The following is a 24559-nucleotide window of genomic DNA, read 5'->3' as shown; positions in this document are numbered from 1 at the left end:
CACACTCACTCACTCACGCTCTCCCTCCCTGTCTTCCCATTTCGTTCACTCTCTCTCTCTCTCTCTCTCTCTCTCTCTCTCTCTCTCTGTCCCCTATCCTGTGATGGTTCAACATGTTAAAATATCTCTCTCTTTCTTTCTCTCTGGTTCCCATACACACACACACACACACACACACTTACACCCACAGACACTCCCACACAGCCAATAGAATCTCCCTCTCTCTTTTAACATGCACATACACACTTACAAGCACATACACACAGTTACATACACCAACACATTTACATACACACTCACGAGCATGCTCATATACACACACATACGTACACTATACGCACTCACACGAACACATCCAAACAAATTGTATCTAAGAAGCTGACGATTTCAGGCATAACATTGCTACCCTGAAAGATGGATAGCTTCAATTTGATTGCTCCTATGGGAACATCTTGTATTTCCTTGGCTAGAGCATCTGCTTCTTGATTTTCTATCCTAGGGACATGAAATAATTGTATTGCTTCAAACTTTCTTAATAGATTCTTTAAAGTTGACCAAGCAAAACCTGATTTTTACAAACCCAAGTGCCATTTATCTGCTTAATCAAGAGCATGGAATCGCCAAACATATATAGGCGTTGAACCCCTTGCAAAACACATTGTTCTAAACCAAAAATTAGGGCCGTGTACACTGCTTCGTTGTTAGAGTGGGAGTGTAGCAGCTACCCACAATAAAGAATAACTTTTCCTTTTGCTCATTGAAAATGATGATGCCAGTTGTAGCTTGGTCCACTATCCTTTTGTAAGCTCCAGCAAATGAAAGAGAGTGAGCTCCTTCTAGCTTAGGAATTTTCACCATTGGTGTCACTCCTTTACCTTCTGTGTGGACCTTTAGCTTCTTCTCATAGTGACGATGAGTAAGAATACCTGCTACACTAGCCCTGGTGGAGTTCTCCACTTGCATAATGTAATCAAACACTTGTAATCTAATGAGCCACTTAGAGATTCTAGATGAGACATCCATGTGTTGCATCACATACGAAAAGACCTCTTCCATTGTCAAAATTACAAAGGGTTTAGGCAATACACAAGAGTGGAACTTTGTAGTGGCAAACATCAATGCAAGCACCCCGTGCTCTACGATGGTAAATCCTTTTTCTAATGGGGTCATGATGGAACTAGAGAAGTAGACAGGATGCATGAAAGAGGTTTGGGGGTCCTTTTGCATTAGTATGGCTCCAAGTGTGTCACTCCCTACACTGGGGTTAACATAAAATGACTCGTACCATCTAGGGGGTGCAATAGTGGGAAGTGTAGCCAAGATCTGCTTCACTTAAATTGTTGCTCATTTATTTCCCCCCATAGGAAGACATCTCTATGGGTGACTTGTTGTAGAGGGAGATCTACCTGAGAGAGCAAGTGATTGAACCTGCTCAAGTACCTTACCTTCTGAAGGAAAGAGACCAATTGATTAGCTATTGTGGGTGATGACAAAGATACTAAAGCTTGAACCTTGCTAGGGTCAGCCTCAATTCCTTTTGTTGAAATTACATGGCCAAGAAGAGTGACCTTGCTTTCACCAATGTGACACTTATCTAAGTTAAGTTGGACACCCAAGGTTTGCAACCTAGTGAGGCCATCATAAACCTTGCTCAAATGGAGGGAGTGAGAACTGTAGATGCAGAACTCATCTATGAAAACCTGTATTGACTTACCAAACTATGGCTGGAAGACAAAAGTTACATAGCGTTGGAATGTGGTCGGAGCATTGGTGAGGCCAAAAGGCATCATCATGTAAGAAAAAAATCCCCATGGTGTTATGAAAGTTATCTTTTTCTGGTCTTCTTCTGCAATGCTAATTTGAAAGTAGCCTGAGTAGCCATCAAATACTGTGTAGTGCTCATGACCTGATACCTCATTAAGAATCTCATCTTGGAGTGGGAGGGAAAAATGATCCCTCTTTGTTGCTGCATTGAGAGGTTTGTAGTCTACACAAACCTTCCACTTACCATTCTTCTTTGGCGTGACCACCACTAGAGAGACCCACTCTGAGTCCTTGACGAGGTAAATGAAACCTGCTTGTAGCAAATTCCTTACCCCTCTGAGTAATTCTTCTTGTTGAACTACCCCAAGCCTTCGGAGCTTTTGCACTATAGGCTTACTTCCTTCCTTGAGTCTTATGCGGTGTTGCACCACTGTGATCCCTGTGATCTTTTCATAACCATCAATGAACAGTGTGGTGAAGTCACCTAGCACAGAGATGTATTCTTTTCTCTCTTCACTAGCTAACTTACTGGAGAGCATCTGATGGTAAATTACTTGTATCCACCAAGGGTTGCGTACCTAATGGTCCCTCTTGGTTCTCCAGTGGTGTTTCAGGTTGTGTCAATATCTTTGGATCTCTGAAGATGACTCTCATCACTTTGATGCTACTGTTGCTCTCTTCAGTTGTTGTCGTCTCTTCTCCCGAGCTGGTTGAAGAGTCACTGGTGAATTCATCTTCCGATGCCTCCAAGATCATGTTGTATTGCTTCCCAGTCTTCATGTTGTAGAATATGTGTTTTCCTTTAGCATCCTTCATCTGGATCATTCTAGTACTCTAGTCTTGCGTAGCCTCCATAGCCATGAGCCATGGTCTTCCAAGAATGATAGAGTAGACCTCTCCTTTGTGTGGCATGACAAATATATCTACCTCCACTTTTGTGTTGGATTCCTTCACCTTGACTGCATTCACAATGCCTACGCAGTTCACTTTGACGTTATTTGTCATTTTAGCTCTGTAGGGTGCTAGCCTACTTACTTGTAGGCCTAGATGGTGCATCATTTTTTCACTCATGACACATATTTGTGCGCCACCATCTATGTAGATGTTTGAGATATGTTGCCCCTTGATGTGGACATCCATGATAGGTAGGATGTTGTCAAGATTCCTCCCAGAGATAGCCCCAGCTATCCTTGGTCTTGACTTTCTTGTACTTACCATCTTTGTCCATTGTCTCCTCATCCTTAGTGCAAGATGGAGTAAGTGGAGCCATGTTATCTTTGGACCCTACATCAATACATCTTGAACTAGGTCATATGGTTTAGCATACTCACCCAAAAAAAAATCTACAATGTTGATCTTCTACCGAGGCATAGACGTATGCTTGCTAGACTCTCCTTTTCCTTTCATCTTCTCCTCCATTTGAGAGGCCTTTTTGTGCCTAGCACGCTTCACTCCCATAGCATCCACTTCTTCTAGTTTTCCTTTCCCTTTGTCCTTCTCTTTGACACACTCTTCTACCTTTGCCTTCCCTTTAGCTTCAAGGTTGATGACACTTACTACGTGGTTTCCAACAGGTGGTGGAGGTAGCAGTGGAATGAGAGGTTGCGGTGGTGGTGGTTGTACAAGCGGTCGAAGGATTTGGATCGGTGGAATCGGCTTTGGTTGCCTGGGTGGTAGTTGTCTCTCCCTTCGTGGAGAGATCTAATTCTGCCTTCCTTCTCTATTGAAGTTCTGCCTTCTTGGATGATGACAATAGTACATGCCATGGCCATCCTCTCCACAGATGTAACAATGATAGTCTTGATTTCGTCTTCCCTGCCCCCTTCCTTGCTTTGTATTTTTGGCAAGTGCATGCACTTGATGCACTAGATGTATTGAAATATTCTCCAACTAGCTAGTGATTTGGTTGAGCAGGTCTTGCTGATCTTTAGCCAGTTCTTGTGATTGATTCCTTTGGATGGCTGCTACTATAGGTGCGGCTAGGTGTCTCTTCCTTGGTAGTTCTGGCTTGTAGATGCAACTTCTTATCTTTAAGGCGGGCTACTTCAACTGCTACCTCATATGTAGTAGGAAACCTTCCCTTCACCTTATCTTTAAGAATTGGCCATAAGCTAGCCACAAACCGGTCTTTCTTTAGGAAATCGGGTGCCCCTTCACCCTCCCTCAGCAATGCAACCCATTGTCCCCATAGATCCACAAACTTCGATTTGTATGCTACATACTCAGCCATACTTCCTTGCGTCACCTCCGTCACGAATTGCCATAGTTTCTTGGATGTGGTGCCTTCTTCAAAATGCCTTAGGAATGTTGCTCTTAGCAGATCCTACCTCTCCTTGGTGGATGGCACCAAGGAGTTGTATTGTGATCTTGCTTCCACTTGCATTAATAGTGGAAAAATATGCAGACACCAAGCATCTTCATCCCTTCCAGAGATAACACATGCTATTTCAAGGCTATCTATGAAATGTGAAGCATCTTCCCCCACCTTACCCGTGAAGGTTGGGAAGGAAATGTTTTGCATTGCCAAAAACAAGATATTTCTTCAAACCTTTTATTATAAAAAACATAGATGACTTAGCGGCTTATAGAGGCTTTCTTACAAGGCTGGGTAGATAGATTAAAACAGGATGAAAATGAAAACATTGAAGGAGTGATGGTAATCCAACACGAGAAGGATAATGGGGTTTGGGGAGCTAAGGATCGCTCCTAGCACTGCAGCACCCAACAGATACACAATCTTCTATTGATAGAGGATTTTCCTATCTACATATAGATTTACGTGCATGTGTTGCAAAAATCTAAACGAAAAAGCGGTTGGTCCATTATCCATGATGCACAGAGTGTAGAGTAATCACTTAAACCCGTACCATGCCGGTGTTGACAAGTCAACACATCCACATGAGGTCATCGCCCTTCATAGGCTTCACCTTCCCTTCATCGCTCAGCATGTATGGAGTGATGGTGACACATTTGACCACTCCTAGACTTTTAGCTAGCAACAGTTGCAATTAATTATCATAATTGGATTGTTGCATAAATTCAACACCATTTAACTATAGCTCTTCTCTGATCCACTGGGTTTTACCCATGGTAGACAGTTTCTTCAAGATGAGTTCAACGGGGAGAGGAGGAAGGCCCTCTACCCACCCTCCAAAATAACAAGGATAGTAGCCTAGGGCATTGGAACCTCCTTACCACCTCTTCTTTAAATTTTGGTATAACTCCAATTTTTTTTTAAAAAATCAACCGCCTTATTTTGAATTGGTGTTGAGGAACCCATTTGGGTTTCTAGTTGTGGCCGAAACCCTAAACCCCATTGACGGTGTCAGGAGTTTTTTGGAGCAAGGGATTGCGCATATGTACATACACATGCGTGGTGCATCAAATAAAGAATTGCCCATTTTCCAGAGCCAAGTGGTTACGTGGGGCCCACATGTGTACAGGTAGGACAGGGTGTACACAGTGCAGCGATTTACACTATTATCAGTACTAGTGTGTTTTTCCTACAATAAGGAGGAGTTGGTAGCGCGTAAAACTTCTCGAGGCAGCTATCCGCGGGCCGACGACATGAGGTAAGAAGGTGCGTCAGATGGCATCGAGTGGCGTCAGGAAGCCGAACGGGGTCAATACTTGCACGCTGAGAAGTATGGACACGGCGTGGGTGTTTTCTTGTGATACTTATGCAGAAAGGTCATCATGAGGACCACTTTTTGGGGCCACTTCACGTGGTGGCGGGATGCATAATTGAAAAAAGCTGAGTGCCAGGTGTGCGGATGATGCAAAAAGGTGACAACTATGCACTGCGAGGTCAGTTTTTTGCCTAATCGGGGTCCGTTTGAGGTCATCTAAAAGGCCAAGGGTGCCCAAGTAATAAAACTAAGTGTGGGAACTGGAAAAATAGAGAGAAGACCAGAAAAAACGTGGAGAAGAGAGGAGGAACAGCCGCAACTTTGTTTTTGCTCATTTTGGAGCCTATTTTGGCCGTAAACTGCTCATCCGAGGTCGGATTTGAGCACTTTGACATTGTAGACTGGGGCTTTGGGCCGTTCCGGACGCAATGGCGCTGTCCATTTTGCCAAATTCCTCACCATTTTTGTGCTGTTTTGACTGTGTAAGTTTCTCCTATGAGCGAAGCTTCTTCTCCAATTTGTGATTGTATCTGGTATATTTTACCCATTTTGTGTGAGCTATTTGCCCCATTGGTGTTGGCCCAAGCTTAATTGTATCTAAACATCAGAAATTATCCTCTTTTGAGCTGAGTTTTTTGGGTGTGTGTGTGTGTGGAGTGGGCAAGTGGATAGTCTCTCTCCTCTCACTCCAGAGGTGTGTTCCCTGTCTCGGCCAGGTGTGTTGTGTAAGCCGAGTGGTGCCCCATAGTGTGTGTGTGTGTGTATCATTCCAAGAGTGTGTGTCGGGTCATTATAGAGGCGTTCTGTGTATTTCCATCCCGCTCACAATGGTACTCATTGATATAGTGCGGTGGGCAATGGCAATGAGAGCAGCTTGTAGCCCTCCCTTTGGTGGCTCTTGCTTTGCGGCTAGAATGAGAGCTGCAAGATGGAGGACTTACTTCCTGGATCTTGACGACGGTGTATTCTGGCAGCAGCACTTTGATAAAGTCCGTCAGTGCTTCTTCAATTTATTCCTCTTCCGTTCTCCAATTGGAGAATTCCCACAGCTACTCGTCCATGGTCGACAACGTGCATCGTTTTTATCATTGTAAACTCAAGGTTTTTGAGAAGCCCTCCTCCGTGGGGGCATCAAATAAAAAGCACAAGCGCAAAACGAACCCCAATGGTGGCTACGCTAGGACCGTGCACATCGAACTCATCACGGGGAGTAAAAAGGAGGCACCACCTAGATTTGAGCAGCTAATACGCGGACAACAATAATTCAAATAAAACTAATACAACACACTGTACACACACACACACACACACACACACACACACACACACACACACACACACACACACAGACGTAGACGTAGATGATGAAAACCCCTCGAGATGTGAGGGCAAACTTGATTCAAGTGGTATTTACAAAAAACTTAGTTTCAGCGAGATGGAGACCGTGGTGAGAGAGAGAGAGAGAGAGAGAGAGAGAGAGAGAGAGAGAGAGAGAGAGAGAGAGAGAGAGAGAGAGAGAGAGAGAGAGAGAGTGAGAGAGAGAGATCCAATAGTGCATTCTATACGAAAAATTCTATATGCATAGAGATCCTACTCTTGTGTGTGGCGACCCTTGGAGTCAGTGTGTGTGCATGGCTTCCTTCTCAAGTGCTGATTCCCAAGTGCTACCCCTGATAGTGACCTATCAGTGTTCTTTTATAGGTGTAGGTTGCATTAGTTTAAGATAATTTAACTAGGCCTAGTTAGGAGAGACAAAGCAAGGAGATGGGTCCCAGATGGTTGACCCTTGCTTTGCTTTAGGAGAACTTTAAAATGATATCTCCTAGGTGGGCCTTTGTGACCATCACCTAGAGAGAGGTGGCAATATACAAATGGTTTTCCTTTACAAGGTTTTGGCTTGAAAACGGAAAAATAGATTATTGTACGGATGTTTACTGTGGAGATGCATCGTGGACAAGATTCCAATGAATGGCAGGCTTTGCTGGTGCGTTGGTATAGCACGTTTGTCACTTTCGGGGCCAAACTGTGGTCACCATTGCGTGATTTGGTCATCCTTTTTGTTGTTTTAGGCGTCGATTGTCAAGATCCTTCCGGTTTTCTTCTCCTTGTGCGTGCGTATGGCGTACGTGTGTGTCCTAAAGGGTATACCAAGGGCCAAAAACAATGGCTTGTCCGAAAGGCAACAAGATACCGGCTTATAAACAACACCTTCTACTGCATGGGCAAAAACCAGATTCTCAGGTGGGTGCCAATCTCCAGTGAAATCATGGAGGTGATCTCAAGTTGCCATGATGGTGTTTGCGGCAGCCACTTTGCTCTAGATATTACTAGTAGGAAGATTCTAGATGCATGATTCTCTTGGCCTAGTCTGAATAGGGATGTGCATCATTGGTGTAAAACATGTAAGGCCTGTCAAGTATTGAGTGATCAAACACTAACCTATGAGCCATAGACTCCTATCATCTCATATGGTCCATTTGAGAAGTGGGGAATAGATTCAATTGGTCCTCTCCCAAGGGCATAGTCAGGTAAACTGTACATTCTAGTTGGTGTAGACTACATGACCCAATGGGAGTAAGTAGCAGCCACCACACGCATTACAGCCCAAGAAGTGGCGAAGTTCATATTTGAGCACATTTGTTCCTGCTTTGGCACACCTCTGGAGATAGTATTAGATAGAGGGCTAGGTTTCAGAGGGGACTTGGTGGGAGAACTGATGAAAAATCTAGGCATCACACGTTGACACTTCAATCCATACTATCCACAATGCAATGGTCTAGTAGAAAATACATGATCTTTAAGATTATCACAAAGCAAGTGAATAACCACACAAGTGATTCGGATAAACATCTCATGGCCACTCTTTGGGCCTACCGCACGGCATTCCAAACATCACTAAGTTTCACCCCTTTGCATCTGGTATATGAAATAGCTAGCTTGCGAGTCATGACTAGTCAGTTACAACGCCCAATTGCCCATCTCCGCAACTACATCTTGGATCTAGAAAGGCTTCAACTAGATAGGTAAGATGCAATCAACTACTATGCAACATAAACAGAACGACGACAACTCACATTCAACCAAGGGCTTAAGGAAAAGGGTCTAAAGAAAGGCATGTTAGTATTGAGATACGACAACAAATTCGACACTAGGAAAGATAAGAAGCTTAGCCCAGATGGGAAGGGCCATTCATCATAAAAAAGCAATACACCAATGGCAGCTAGAAATTGATGGAAGCAAATGGTCGAATTCACAAGAGCAAGTCAATGGATGGAGAATAAAAAGGTACATCTTAAGGTTTGATCCAGAGCTCATGCTAGATATTCCAGAGGAGGGAGAACCCTCCAACTCCGCTGCTAGAGAATTAGAAGTAGAGCTAGAGACATGAATGCCTCTAGCCACAAGGGAAGGGCTAATGACGGCCGACTTTTGAAGCCGTGGCCGTGGGAACAAACCCCATTTAAGAAGCATGAAATAATTTTAAAAAAACATGTTTTGTGGGTTCTTGTATGCCGCCACCTCCCTCCTTGACCAGGGCTCACAGGGGGGACCGCCAAGCATGGCACCACCCTCTCCCTCTCCCCCATTAGCTCTCTCTCTCTCTCTCTCTCTCTCTCTCTCTCTCTCTCTCTCTCTCTCTCTCTCTCTCTCTCTCCTCATCAGCACAAGGGGCTGCCATGTCTATCTCTCTCTCTCTCCCTCATCCATTATCAAGTCTCTCTCTCTCTCTCTCTCTCTCTCTCTCTCTCTCTCTCTCTCTCTCTCTCTCTCTCTCTCTCTCTCTCTCTCTCTCTCTCTCTCTCTCTCTCTCTCTCGATCCATTACCAAGTCTCTCTCTCTCTCTCTCTCTCTCTCTCTCTCTCTCTCTCTCTCTCTCTCTCTCTCTCTCTCTCTCTCTCTCTCTCTCTCTCTCTCTCTCTCTCTCTCTCTCTCTCTCTCTCTCTCTCTCTCTCTCTCTCTCTCATCCACAAGTCTCTCTCTCTCTCTCTCTCTCTCTCTCTCTCTCTCTCTCTCTCTCTCTCTCTCTCTCTCTCTCTCTCTCTCTCTCTCACTCTCTCTCTCTCCTCTCTCCTCTCTCTCTCCTCTTCACTCATGCTTACTCTCTCTCTCCCTCTTCCCTGTGTCAGCAACCCATGCAGGGTGCAAGCAAAAGCCTCTCTCTCATTTGTCAACCCGAGGGGGCCGCATGAAGCAAAGTTCTCCCTCTCTCTCTCTATCCCTTGTTCCCCACCCATGCCCACCTCTCTCTCTCTCTCTCTCTCTCTCTCTCTCTCTCTCTCTCTCTCTCTCTCTCTCTCTCTCTCTCTCTCTCTCTCTCTCGCTCTCTCTCTCTCTCTCTCTCTCTCTCTCTCTCTCTCTCTCTCTCTCTCTCTCTCTCTCTCTCTCTCTCTCTCTCTCTCTCGTTTCGCCACCCACAGGCACACACACGCACACACCGTATCCCTATCTCTCCTCCATTATCCACTGCCTCACCCTCTCTCTCTCTCTCTCTCTCTCTCTCTCTCTCTCTCTCTCTCTCTCTCTCTCTCTCTCTCTCTCTCTCTCTCTCTCTCTCTCTCTCTCGCGCGCGCGCGCGTTCAACACCCTCTCTCCCTCTCTCGTTCTCTGTGTAGCTTAATAATCTCTCTCTCTCTCTCTCTCTCTCTCTCTCTCTCTCTCTCTCTCTCTCTCTCTCGTTCCCCACCCACACACACACACACACACACACACACACAAACCCTTCCCCCCCCCCCCCCAATCACACTCTCACCCTCTCCCTCCCTCTCTCCCCCTCTTGCTCACTCACGTTCTCTGTGTGTGTGTGTGTGTCCTTTTGTGTGATAGTTCAGCATGTAAATCTCTCTCTCTCTCTCTCTCTCTCTCTCTCTCTCTCTCTCTCTCTCTCTCTCTCGTTCCCACACACACACACTTACACCCACACACACACACTACCACATAGCCAACAAACCCCCCCCCTCTCTTTTACCATGCACATACACACTCACACACTTACAAGCACATACACACAACTACACACACAAACACAGTCACATACACACTCATGAGCACGTGCACATACACACATAGGTACACTATACACACTGGCATGAACACACCCAAAAAAACACAAGCACCATACGCACGCACAAGAAGAAGAAAACCGGAAGGAGCTTGACAATCGACGCCTAAAACAACTTAAAGGATGACCAAATCACGCGCTGGTGACCACAGTTCAAAGAAATACGCCGTGGCCCCGAAAGTGACAAACGTGCTATACTGATGCACCAACAAATCCTGCCATTCACCGGCATCTCATTCACAATAGCTCTCCATAGTAAACATGTGTAGGATAATCTATTATTCTGTTTTCAAGCCAAAACCTTGTAAAAAAAAGCATTTGTATATTGCCACCTCTCTCTAGGTGATGCTCACAAAGGCCCACCTAGGAGATATCATTTTAAAGTTCTCCTAAAGCAAAGTAAGGGTCAAGCATCTCGGACACAGCTCCTTGCTTTGTCTCTCCTGATTAGGGTCCTAACCTTATCAGATTATCCTAAACTAATGTAGCCTGCACCTATAAAAGAACACTAAGAGGTTACTATCAGGGGCAACACTTGGGAGTTAGCACTTGAGAAGGAAGCCATGCACACACATTGACTCCAAGGGTCACCACACACAAGAGTAGGATCTCCGTAAATATATAACTTTTCCTAGAGAGCGCACTTTACTCTCTCTCTCTCTCTCTCTCTCTCTCTCTCTCTCTCTCTCTCTCTCTCTCTCTCTCTCTCTCTCTCTCACGGTCTCCATCTTGCTGAAACTAAGTTTTTTGTAAATACCACTTGAATCAAGTTTTCCCTCACATCCCAAGGGGTTTTCATCGTCTCCGTCTAGGTCTCTGTCTCTCTCTCTCTCTCTCTCTATGGTGTGCTATATTAGTGTTATTTTAATTATTGTTGTCTGCATCCTAGCCACGCAAAGCTAGGACGTGCCCCCTATTTACTCCTCGTGACAAGTTCATCATGCACGGTCCCGGCGTAGAGGCCGTCGGGTCCTGCTTTTGCACTTGGGATTGTCAATGCCTTCTTTGGGAAACTTAAGCAAGCAATCTTTAAATTGTTGGGCCTGCCATCGAAACACAAATATGCTTGACGAAGCTTTTCAGATGATCTGAAAAAAGATGGATGAAAGTTTCAATTTTCATCTTTCCATGACCAAGTCCTTTCTCTTCTTATCTTTTTCTTTGACATTAATCTGTCCAATACCCACATCCCAGAATACCTTAATAGTCACCTCCCTGATATCTGTTGCAAGCTCGTTCGGGCAGAATGACAAATTTCTGACACCACATCTAGGCCACTCTCCAAGCAAGCATCTCTTTGCATGATATTCATGATGCGTAGGGTGAGGGCATGATATGGAATCTAACAAGTTACTTATGTACTGAAAACCTGCATAGTTTGCAGAACACTGACCTACGTCACTATGTGTACCACAAATGGAGCATGTACATGGATGTTCTTTTGCGTGATTTCCAAACTTACTTTGGTGCACTTGATTGAAAGAATCCTTGAAGTATACCATCTGGATATGGTAAACATAGTAGAAGGTGTAGCGCTCTTTCAATTTTTGGACAAAGAATGGTTTGAATGTCTCAAAGGTCCTAAGTGACACATTCACCCGTGGATATGTGCTCTTGAATCTTTTCCAAAGCTCCACCTATAAACAAAAAATGATCCACATTAGAGCTCAAAATATTACAAAAAAGGACTAAAGAATGAAAGCAATTTACAATACCAAATTTGGTACTCTAAACCTCCAATTCATTCTAAACCAAATTTTGCATTGTGCTGCCAAAAACCAGACTAAAATACCAAATTGGGTGCAAAAAAGCATCAAATTTAGTTCTATGTAACCTATGTAAGTCCCTAGAAGGAGAAACTCTACTTTTAGAACGATACTACCTACAGTGACTTGTGCCCAAAAGAATTAAATTTCATATAATCTTTCGTTTTATGCTATTTAAAAGCTACAATTTTTGTACTACGGATCCCCTAAGGTACTATGTGAACACACTAGAAACATCGTTTATAGTAAAAAACTTCATAAAAGCTCCAAATTTGGTACTATGGATCCCCTAAGGTTCTATACGGGCACCCTGCATAGTACCCAATTTGGTACTTTTTTGTAAACTGCATATTACCAAACTGGATCCCTAATACCAAACAGGATTTTGTTGGGGTAGAGAAAAGCGCCAATGTTGGTACTATGTATCCACTTTGGTACTTTGTACGATGCTTTAAAAGAACCATATCTATTTCCAAACCAAGTTTGATATTATACTACCAAGTGCGAGTGATACCCAAAAGTACCAAATTGAGACTGTGGATCTCTAAGGTTTTATGTAGGCAAACTCAAAGCACTCTACAAAGTACCAATTGGGTACATTTCCTTACACTTCATAGTACCAAACAAATACTTTTCTACATATTTCATAGTGCCAAACTAGATCAGTAGAACCAAATGAGGTACTTTCCATTTTTAAAAAATCTTCAAAATAATTTGGTATTATGTATCCTATTCGGAACTTTGGAGGTAACACTGAAAGCACCCAAAATCCAATTAGGTGCTACACTTTTAACACCAGTTCTGTAAATGGACACTCAAATGTCCTGAGACACTAAAGTGTCCTGTTTTTCTAGCAACTTTTCATGATTATTTGGTGAATCTAGGAAAAAAATTCATAGGTCACGTTTATATCTTAGGTCAGCTATGAGGTGAAGAACATAGCCAAATTTTACTTTTGCCAAAATTAATACCAAATTAAGATTATAATGATAAGTTTTAAGATGAAAAATCATAAAACTTTAGTGCAGTTTTAACAAAATTTTCATAAATTGAATATAACTTCTCATCAAAATAAGATTTTGCATAGATTTCAAGGTATATGGACAGGAAAAGACTTATTTTAGCAAGAAATTGAGCTTCATAACCTAGTTATGGGACTGAATTTTTGTTATAATCAAAAGACCAAAATCTTGAAAATGCTGACAAAGAGGAAAATTTTGGTCTTTCAAGGCCTCTTTCATTAATATGATGAGGTTATAAGACAAAACCTAAGGTGTATAATGTATCTATAAGTCAATACCCATCAACTAAGCATTTTTACAGGGTTCAAACTCATAGGCATCTTGTAATTTAAGCTCATTTTATAACATTTGTAGTGCGCAATTTCTTGCAAAAACAACATGGCTATGAAAAACTAATGAAAGTGTGTATATAAATCTCCCAATTGTGTCTATATGAGGTATTTGTATACAAATAAGTGAGATGAACGAAAAAATCCGAAAGTGGACTTTATTTTAAGGCTTATCTTTGATAAGTAAAAAATCATAATTACAACATGCACAGTTTTTTGGATATGCCATAAATCACCAAATGTGGCTTGTATAACCATTAAAAATTATCACCTTATGTAATGGAGTCATAGATCTAGTATATATGTATCATAAGACATTGTAAATTTAGATGAACTAAATGTTTTTTGTGCTTGCTAATTGAATTTGTGAACGTTGCATATTTGACCCACAGGACTTTCTATATTTAATTCTAGTCACAAAGAATTTTTTTCTCATATAACAATTGCAAAAATATCAAACACATGTATAAGTAGTTACCATGGATTATTGCATGCACCTGCTCATTTTTTTCTTAGGCTAGAGTACGAGTTTTATTGAAACATTAAATGCTATTTTGCGTAGGTTCTTTTCATGAGTGTAGTTACTATTGAGGTTATGATCAAAAGTGAGGGATTATAATTTCTATGAGTACTTTTAATAACATTTCATAAGTTTGCAAAACCATTTCTTGAGATATATTTTAGATTTCATGTACCATTTTATTTAAATTCGCAAAAAAAGGACACTAAAGTGTCCTTTTTGGTACCAAACTAGTGTTAAGTGCAAGAAGTTTCCAAAAGTATCAAATTGTTATTGTGGATCCCCCTAGGTAGTATGCAGACACACCTAAAGTAACCTACATAGTGCCAAATTGGGTACTTTTTTGTATATTACATAATTACAAATTGGATCTAGAGTACCAAATTAGGACCTTTTCTAGATACAAAAAAGAGCTAGATTTGGTACAATCTCTCTAGTTTGGTACTTTGCAGGATACATTGAAGACACCAAGTTTGTTTCCAAAACCCAATTTGGTATTACACTACCAAGTGGATGCACATTCTCAATTTGGTAATTTTGATTTCCACCCACATACTTTCAGTCATTTCAACCAAAAAATTGTATTGTGAATCCTCTTTGGAACCATGCAAAATCCAATGAAATACCAAATTGTTACTATGGAGCTAGGAAATGGTACCTACAATGATTGTTTCCCAAAAAGTACCAAACTGGTATTTGGCCTAGAGTGATTATTGTCAAGAAAACTACCAATTTGCTAGTGTACAACAAAAATTGAATGCCACCTAAAGGCTACAAATTTTGTGAGCACTATTCCAACAAAAAACAAGGGCAACAAGGATTGCAATGTAGGAAAAAAATATTGACTGAGAGTCATCTAGAAGATGCATGGATGTTTGATGACACATTTTCCCTTGATCCTATGCTTGTAAATATCCTTTTTGTTAGGTGAAACTGTGGTCTTGGATTTCTAGAAAGTGGTCAAATCTCTAGTTTCACTTGTGATACTTGTATGCATAGGCAATTGTCTGTGACAAGCAATAAGTGGCAACACTTCATTCTCATCTTTCATTTCCAATCGACTCCTTGCTGCCACTATATTCTGTCGATGTGAACACCCAAGAAAGCATGAATTTTGGACTAGATCACTATGTTGGCCTCTGATCAACGTATCATCGTCAAAGAGGCTCTCTTCACAAAAAGTTCACTTGAAGAGTGGGATACTTTCAGTTGAGTCAATGTGTTGTGAACATTGGAAAGAAGATTTGATTGCACATATGAACTCCTCAATTTGGAAAATGGATGATGATGCATGAGTTGGTCTAGAAATTCCTGTTGTTGTAATGTTGTTAGTCATGGGTCTCCTGGCACCAACATCTAGCCATGGTTTTGCATATATTGTTCCTTGACCTTGTTGTTGAAAGTTCAGCTATCTTATGATGGTTATGCTCCTTGCATCATTGTTCACGCTTCTTTTGTGCCCAATGGCCCCGTAGAAATTCTTGGTTGCTGACACGTTCATCAATGCTCATGGTTCCAATCACAATACCCTCTATAAATGCAAGTATCCCTCACTCAAATTTGTTGAAGGGATCACACTCAACATCCAATGTCGTCTCTATAGATATGGTACTTGCCTGATCTTCCATAGAGAGAGAGAGAGAGAGAGAGAGAGAGAGAGAGAGAGAGAGAGAGAGAGAGAGAGAGAGAGAATTTGAATCCCTTCCACACCTTGTACCCACATCGATCTATTATGGGACGTTAAAAAAAAAGACTATAGTAAAAAAACTCCTAGAATTTTACATTTGATTTTTCTCTTTTGTTTCCATTTTCCCTATTTTACTTTAGTCTTGCTCTACTTGGGAACCCACCAAGCCTAGGTGGTGTCAAGGATAACCCATTTTGTACCACAATACCTTGCTTTCAGCCAAAAACAAGAATAAAACTATAACTTGTGGATGGATATGTGGAGAGGCTGATAGGTATGTTAGAGTAGATTGTAGTGTCCTCATGCGTGATAGAGTACAACCATACCTTTGCAATAGTGGATTTTGGCAAGAGCAATAGCTTTGATGTCATTTTAGAGAAGCCATTTATGTGTTAACTTAAGATGGTGCAAGATTGGGGCTAGAAATATATAAACTTGTGGTGCAAAGACGTTACTATGAGGATGATCGTGAAAGACCACAACTACAAAGATTTTTATCGAACTCTTGTTGAGGAATTTGACTCAAAAATGGTAAATGAGATGGAAATACGTGCATGGTTACATACCAAAGCACATCTTTGGATGTGTGAAGCTTCCGAATGTGAGAGATTGGCTAGAGAATATTTGAAAGCAGTAGATAACAAAGAGTATATCCTAGAGCCATTTTTTGAGGAATTGTTGGAACCTTTTGGATGAACTCAGATTTTGGCTACTCTAGATGTATGTGTGAATGAATTAACCCCAACAAGATTCTCTAATGAAGAGGGATATGACATAGCACCCTTCCAAATGGTGAGTGTTATTTTGGAATCAAAATCAGCAACCGATGACTTGAATACTCAAGGAACCATGGAGTGAAAATGCGTGGTTGATGACGTATCCATCAGAGATATGAGCGAAAAATTGAGCAAGATCTTTAAGATTCATGAGACAATTTTTTTCTAGAGATAGATGTAGAGGATGAGCTATCAGCTCAAACACAGACAAATTCAACACACACTCTCACTACAGAAAACAAACAATACAAGATCATAAGATTGTAGTTCACAAATCGATGTGAAAACTTAAAGAACCAGGGATATCTTATGATGGCCCTAATAAATCCACAAGTACATAGACTTAGAAGAACCAGGAGAGGAGCCAAAGCCTACAAACATTGCCACTAATCTCATAGAGGAGAAAGATAAAATTTTGATAGCTACACTCAAAGGGTTTAGAGATGTGTTTGCATGGCTATAGAAAGACCTTAAGGGAGTAGATCCAAACATTTGTCAACACACCATACCCCTTAAGAGTGATGCAAATCCTCATAGACAATGTCCCTATACATAAAATAAAGCATTTGCTAAAAAGATAAAAAAGGAGATATACAAACTTAAAGAAGCAGAGTTTATCTACAAGATTGAGCACATGATTGGATTTCACCGATTGTGATAGTTCCAAGAAATTATATATATGTGTGAATCTCAAACATACATATAAGAGACAACTATCCCTTGCCAATCACTGATCATGTGATAGAGCGAGTTGCAAGAAAGGAATCTTATATCTTGACGGCTTTTGAAGATACAACCATGTTGCTTTGAAGAAGGAGGATTGATGTAAGATATCCTTTGCTACCAAATGGGGCATATTTGCTTATAGAGTGATTCCATTTGGTTTAACCAATGCACCTACCACATTCCAAAGGCTAACAAGTCATGCATTCAAGGAATATCTTCGAGAATTATAATTTATTAGAAATATACATGGATGACTAATGTGTGCATTCAATCTTGAAAGACAAGCACATTGAACACTTGAAAAATATCTTTAAAAAGCTCATAACCTATCGTATCTACTAAATCGAGACAAGTGTGTCTTCATGGTAAGACAAAGGAGGATTCTAGGGCACGTTGTGTCCAAGAATGGCATTTCCTTTGATCTTGGGAAGATTCAAGTGATTGTATCTCTACCAAGACCAACAGAACTTAGGGAGGTACAAGTCTTCATGGGCCACTACGGCCACTATAGAATATTCATCTGTATGAATGACATTATTGCCAAACCTCTCTACTCTCTTATCATGAAATTTTGAGTGGGTTGACAAGTGTGAAGAAGCATTCTAATTATTGAAGCATAAATATTATTTCTACTTCAATTTTGAAAGCTCTTGATTTGATGAAGATCTTCCTTGTCCACATCGATGCGTTAATGTATGCTATAGGATGCATTATAGCTTGTCCTACAAAAAACAACATGGATTTTACTATAACATAATCCAATAGACAAGTGAATAGTGCAAAAAAGACTTACACAAGCACAAAGAGAGAAGGGCTAGGAATGGTCTATGGGGTGAAGAAGTTCAAACACTGTCTTCTCGCTAGCAAGTTTGCGGTTTTGTGGATCATCAAGCACTATTGTAATTGGTGAACAAAAATTTCAATACAAGACACATTGTTAGATGGTCTATTATACTACTTGCGTCTGATTTTACTGTGGTGGTGAAAAAGGGGACCACAAATCAAAGAGTTGACCATTTTTTGAGATTGACTCATGGAGAAGCACCCATCAAATTTGACTTGCCTGATTCTTACCTTTTCAATATTAAGATGGTGCCAAGGTGGAGTGAACAAGTCATATGTTTGCTCACCATTGGATCACTACAAATTGGAAGACAACCATCAATCATTGAAGAAACTTGAATATTTGTGTTAATTGCTATAGGGCTATACAAGCAATAAAACGATAGTAGGTATAGATACAAATGAGAAAAAAATATACATGAGCAATACTCAGGTACAAAACATGGGAACTCACAATGGAAACATGAAAACCTATTGGAGACTCTAATAAGACTAGGTGTACATTGGCCTAAGATGTAGAGAAGTGTCTCATGACTATATTAGTTCATGCAATATTTGTGCAATAAAGGCAGATATAGAACATGGGACACAGTTCATAATTACAATTGTACCTAAGTGGAGCTCATACATTGTGGATTAGCTACCAATAGGGACCTTATCGATGGGGTTAAGCAAAGCAAGAATTTGGTTTAATTAATGCACCTACCACATTCCGAAGGCTTACGAGTCATGCATTCAAGGAATATCTTAGAGAATTATAATTTATTAGAAATCTACATGGATGACTAATGTGTGCATTCAATCTTGAAAGACAAGCACATTGAACACTTGAAAAATATCTTTAAAAAGCTCATAACCTATCGTATCTACTAAATCGAGACAAGTGTGTCTTCATGGTAAGACAAAGGAGGATTCTAGTGCACGTTGTGTCCAAGAATGGCATTTCCTTTGATCTTGGGAAGATTCAAGTGATTGTATCTCTACCAAGACCAACAGAACTTAGGGAGGTACAAGTCTTCATGGGCCACTACGGCCACTATAGAATATTCATCTGTATGAATGACATTATTGCCAAACCTCTCTACTCTCTTATCATGAAATTTTGAGTGGGTTGACAAGTGTGAAGAAGTATTCTAATTATTGAAGCATAAATATTATTTCTACTTCAATTTTGAAAGCTCTTGATTTGATGAAGATCTTCCTTGTCCACATCGATGCGTTAATGTATGCTATAGGATGCATTATAGCTTGTCCTACAAAAAACAACATGGATTTTACTATAACATAATCCAATAGACAAGTGAATAGTGCAAAAAAGACTTACACAAGCACAAAGAGAGAAGGGCTAGGAATGGTCTATGGGGTGAAGAAGTTCAAACACTGTCTTCTCGCTAGAGAGTTTGCGGTTTTGTGGATCATCAAGCACTATTGTAATTGGTGAACAAAAATTTCAATACAAGACACATTGCTAGATGGTCTATTATACTACTTGCATCTGATTTCACTGTGGTGGTGAAAAAGGGGACCACAAATCAAAGAGTTGACCATTTTTTGAGATTGACTCATGGAGAAGCACCCATCAAATTTGACTTGCCTGTTTCTTACCTTTTCAATATTAAGATGGTGCCAAGGTGGAGTGAACAAGTCATATGTTTGCTCACCATTGGATCACTACAAATTGGAAGACAACCATCAATCATTGAAGAAACTTGAATATTTGTGTTAATTGCTATAAGGCTATACAAGCAAGAAAACGATAGTAGGTATAGATACAAATGAGAAAAAAATATACATGAGCAATACTCATGTACAAAACATGGGAACTCACAATGGAAACATGAAAACCTATTGGAGACTCTAATAAGACTAGGTGTACATTGGCCTAAGATGTAGAGAAGTGTCTCATGACTATATTAGTTCATGTAAAATTTGTGCAATAAAGGCACATATAGAAAATGGGACACAGTTCATAATTACAATTGTACCTAAGTGGAGCTCATACATTGTGGATTAACTACCAATAGGGACCTTATCGGTTGGGTTAAGCAAAGCAAGAATATATCCATTCAAACCAAAGCGAAGAGTTATGTGTTCATAGAGAATCACTCTACATTGAGGAAAGGACAATCAACTACGAATTTGTGCGACAAAAGATGAATACATTACAATTCTAAAGCAAGCTCATGCTGGAAAAGCAGTCGGTCATTTTTCTGCTAACAAAACAATGAAAGTGATTCTTGTTGTGGGAATTTGGTGGCCTACCTTGTTCATTGATGCAACAACTTATGTAAAAAGATGTGATGAATTCCATTGAACAAAAGTATTTATGCAGAGAGGCAAAATTCCTCTATGGCGAATGATGGGGGTGATTATTTTCCAAAAAGGGCAAAAATTTTGTATGGTCGATAGCACTGCTAACATAAAGAACACATGATCAATACATGTAGTGGCCCACTGAGTATCTGACCAAATGGTCAAAGCATTATCTACACAAAAGAATGATTCAAAAAATATTGTGCAATTCTTGCATGAGAATATATTTACAAGATACGAGATACCGATCGAAGTAGTTGGCGGCAGAGGGACTCACTTTCTACACGAAGTGATAGAATTCTTCCTAGATAAGTTCATGCTAACTCATCGTACATCAGTAGCTTATCACCCTCAAGATAATGGACAAGCAAAGAGCACAAAAAAAATCCTATGCATGGTGGGCACAAAGATAGTGAGCAAATTGAGAGCCAATTGGGAACAAAAGATACATTCGACTTTATGGGCATACTAAGTAGCTTACAAAATAGTGATTGGAACAACACCTTTTCACCTAGCATTTAGACTTAATGCCATATTGTCCATAGATTTCTTAATTTTTACACTTTGAGTAGCCAAATACTTAGAGTGGACTAGTCACAAGCTATTAGAGAGGCAAGATATTGTTGAAAACCTAGATAAGAGACGCTTGCCAATTATTTGCAAGAACCTGTGCACAAAAAAGGCACATGAAGGAGTTCCACGATTAACATGTAATGAACAAGGAGTTCAAAGAGGGTGACTATATGTTAGTTTACAACTTAGGACAACACTTCAAGAAATTTAAAAAAATCAAGGAAATGACCCATTCGTGATTCATGACATATCATCACGTTGTCCTCCAGCTCCACTGCCATGATGAGAAAATGAGCAGAGAAATGCAAGCTAAGCTTCTTTGAAGCCTACACATTAAGTGAGCAGTGATCAGGGCTTGATAACAGGCCAAGCTTAATGATTAATGTATGCCAGATGTGGCTTAAAAGGGCCAACATATGCCTCAATGATGCCAAAAATGATTATGTTTAAAGTGAGTACAGATGGGATATTATGATCTAGAACTACAGTGCTTAAAGTGCTCTACCGGTGTGTCTTTACGGCTCATCGACTAGAGCTACGGTGAAGAAGTTATGGCAGTTTGACGTTTATGTCGATTGCAGATCTATACCGGATTGGGCAACTGCAGCTGAGGGGACAAAACTGAAATGAATGCATCACGTTGAAGTGCTCAATTTCTGGAGGGTGTCGGTCTTTTCAGATCAGTGAGATCAGAGTTATGGTTGCCAAGTTATAAGCCGTTGAAGATTCACCGAGGGCCGGTTCCGTGCCAGACCAATCTACTCGACCGGAGTGCCATCTGGGAGATTTTGGCTCTCGCTCGGATTTTGGAGTGTAGCAAAGTAAGTTCTCGAGGAGAATCTTGTCCAAAATATTATCTCTTGTAGTGCATTGATAGCAGCTACATGTACGTCAAATGTGGTGTACGTCTCATTAAGTACAAAAACTGCTTGAAGAGCTTCATGTGATCTCATGAAAAGCATTGATTGCAGGATTTACCCCAAGGAGAGAGAATCCCTAATGACATTGTTTCCAGGGGTTGCTCGAAAGAGATGTCGTGCTTGGCAGTGCTTTGGCCGACATGTATGCTACATGTGATGCCCTTGCAAGTGTCTTGGCCGCCCAATGCCCAAAGGTTCATTTAGTGGCCACCCGCCCATGAGTTTAAGGTGCTTATGGCCGCCCAAAGGCAACCAAGTGGTGTCCGCCCATAAGCCAATTAAGTGGCCACCCTAAAGTTTAGTGGGTGTGTAAACATAGAAGGAAAAGAAGGAGATGGCGGGCAGAAGGGGTGCGCAGGCAGCGTGGAGGGAAAGGAACTCGAGCAGGCCAGTGTGGCGCTCAAATGATGGTGGCGAAGAAGCGAGAAGTCATCCATTTGGCTATGGCGAAGCCATTCGGACCTGGTTCCAAGACGTTTGGTGCTGGTCATCCCCGCCACTTGCCACGTCATCAAATACGTTCACGTGCCACGTCAATGACGCCGGGCGCCACTGCTAAGGGAGGGGGCATGCTACTAATAGAGGAGGCTTTTGCATGAGAGGGCTCTCAAAACCAAACGTGAGGGGAAGTGAAGGGAACCAAGAAGAAGAGGTGAGGGAAGCAAGGCGAGGAAAGGAGGGTAAGCAAGAAGGCGAGCTCTTTCTCTCTCTCGATCTCCAATCCAATCACGCAAGGAAAAGAGGGGAGGATAAGCAAGAAGGCTCTCTCTTTCTCTCTCTCTCTCCCTCTCGAGCTTGAACAAGAGCAAAGCAAGGCAAGAAGAAGAGGTTACGAGAGGAGAGTGGTATTCTTGTGAAGGCGAGGAAAAGGACGGTTTCATAATCGAAGGAAGAAAGTGAGGGCTCACTCTCTCGTGCTTGAGAAGTAAGACTCTCGGAGAGGTGAGGTGAAGCTGAGTAAGCATGAAGTCCCTCTCTTGTCAATCATAAGGCGAGCAACCGTGATTAAAAAGGCAAGGAGAAAACAAGGTTAAGCAAGGAAAAGGAGCATTGCAAAGCGCTCTTGAAGGCAATTGAAGCAGATAATTCAAAGACAGTTTAAAGCGGCAAAGGAAAAATTCCATCACCGTCATCCGTTAAAGATTACATTAGCATTTTGTTAAGTCCGTTGTCATTAACGGTCCGGTTAATTCTCTTAAGCAGGAGTTTAAACTCCTAGTTAGCAGATGATCCAAGTGACGGCCCTGTTAACAGCCCGCCTTTGCTAAGGATAAATTGTACTGAAAGTAATATTCAATTAATTGATGATTGCGGTGATTGGCAGAGCTGTCATTGTCTCTTGTTCTCTCTCTTTCACACCTCCCACAGCCAGAGGCCCAGCGCCCTTGCCCGGCTTACATAGCGAACACATATCCCCCGTCATGTTTGGTGAACCCGACGCGAAACGAGCCGGGGTGGGATGTAAAGATGGAGAATTTAGAGGAGATGATGAAGATGATTGCATAATTAAGTGCGAACGGTTTTGATGATAAGTCAACAGTTCTAGATTTTGCAAAGATGCTTCAACTGGTTCAAGGATCTTTGCTTGAAACAAAGACCGTAAAGAAGAAAAATCAAATGGATGAAGCTTTGGATGAAGCTTTAGATGCAGTATACAATGAGAGACGACTCTTTGATGGATACGATCCAGAGGGATACCTAGAGTGCTATGAGCTGGAGACCAAGGTAAGAGCGATACCAGAAGAGTTGATGATCAAATCTTTTGAGCAGTTAGTGAGTTTAGATGTAAAGGAGCAGATTCAAGAGGTTACCAAATCTTGCAATGACGACTAGGAGTATTTCAAAGAAGCTATTGTGCAAGTACGTTATGAGGAGTATGAATGCTATCAAGAACAGAGTGCAAGTCCACTAGATTATGCAGATATTCGAGGACAAGTACGATCAAATTTAGAAGTTGTGATTGATGAGTTTATTGTACAGGATGCTACCTTCTTATAGGCCAATGATGAAGACATAGTCAAAGATGTGTATGAAAAGTTGGGGTTTGCAAATGCCTTGCATGAAGTAGAAGTTCTTGAGGGTGAGTCTCTACAGCCTCAAACTACAGAGGGTGAATTTTTCAAAGAACATATATCTGTAGTACAAGAAGAAAAGAAATCATGGGATCAAGACAATGAATTGGCTAAAGCTCAAGAAGAAATTTTTCAGGTAAATGGGTGCAACCAAATTCAAGTAGACATGCAGGAAGATTCGGTTACATGTGATACTTTTGCTACTGAATCAGAATTAGACCAAAATTTTTATGGTGCAGATTCTACCATAGAGGTAATTGAAGATACTGGTACAGGTTTTGCCAAATAGTTGGTTAATGATACAGATGTTATAGGTCAAAGCAAAGCTGCTGTTGAGAGAAGCAAGGCCATGGATTTTGGTATGCCAGATTTACCGAATTTGGATGTACCAAATTGTGAGGACTTGGCTAAGCAGGAGTATGTGCTTGATTTAGAGGAGGTGCAGACTTCTTCATTGACAAGCTTTTGTGAAGCATAGCTACTAAACTGGACAACTGAACCTGAATGTGATGATGATGAATCAGAGGGGGTGCAGACTCCTTTGACATGCTTCTGTGACC

Source organism: Adiantum capillus-veneris, chromosome 14 (genome assembly GCF_014529385.1).
Source record: "Adiantum capillus-veneris isolate H3 chromosome 14, ASM1452938v2, whole genome shotgun sequence".
NCBI classification, from domain to species: Eukaryota; Viridiplantae; Streptophyta; class Polypodiopsida; order Polypodiales; family Pteridaceae; genus Adiantum; species Adiantum capillus-veneris.
This window is presented reverse-complemented; position numbering follows the sequence as displayed.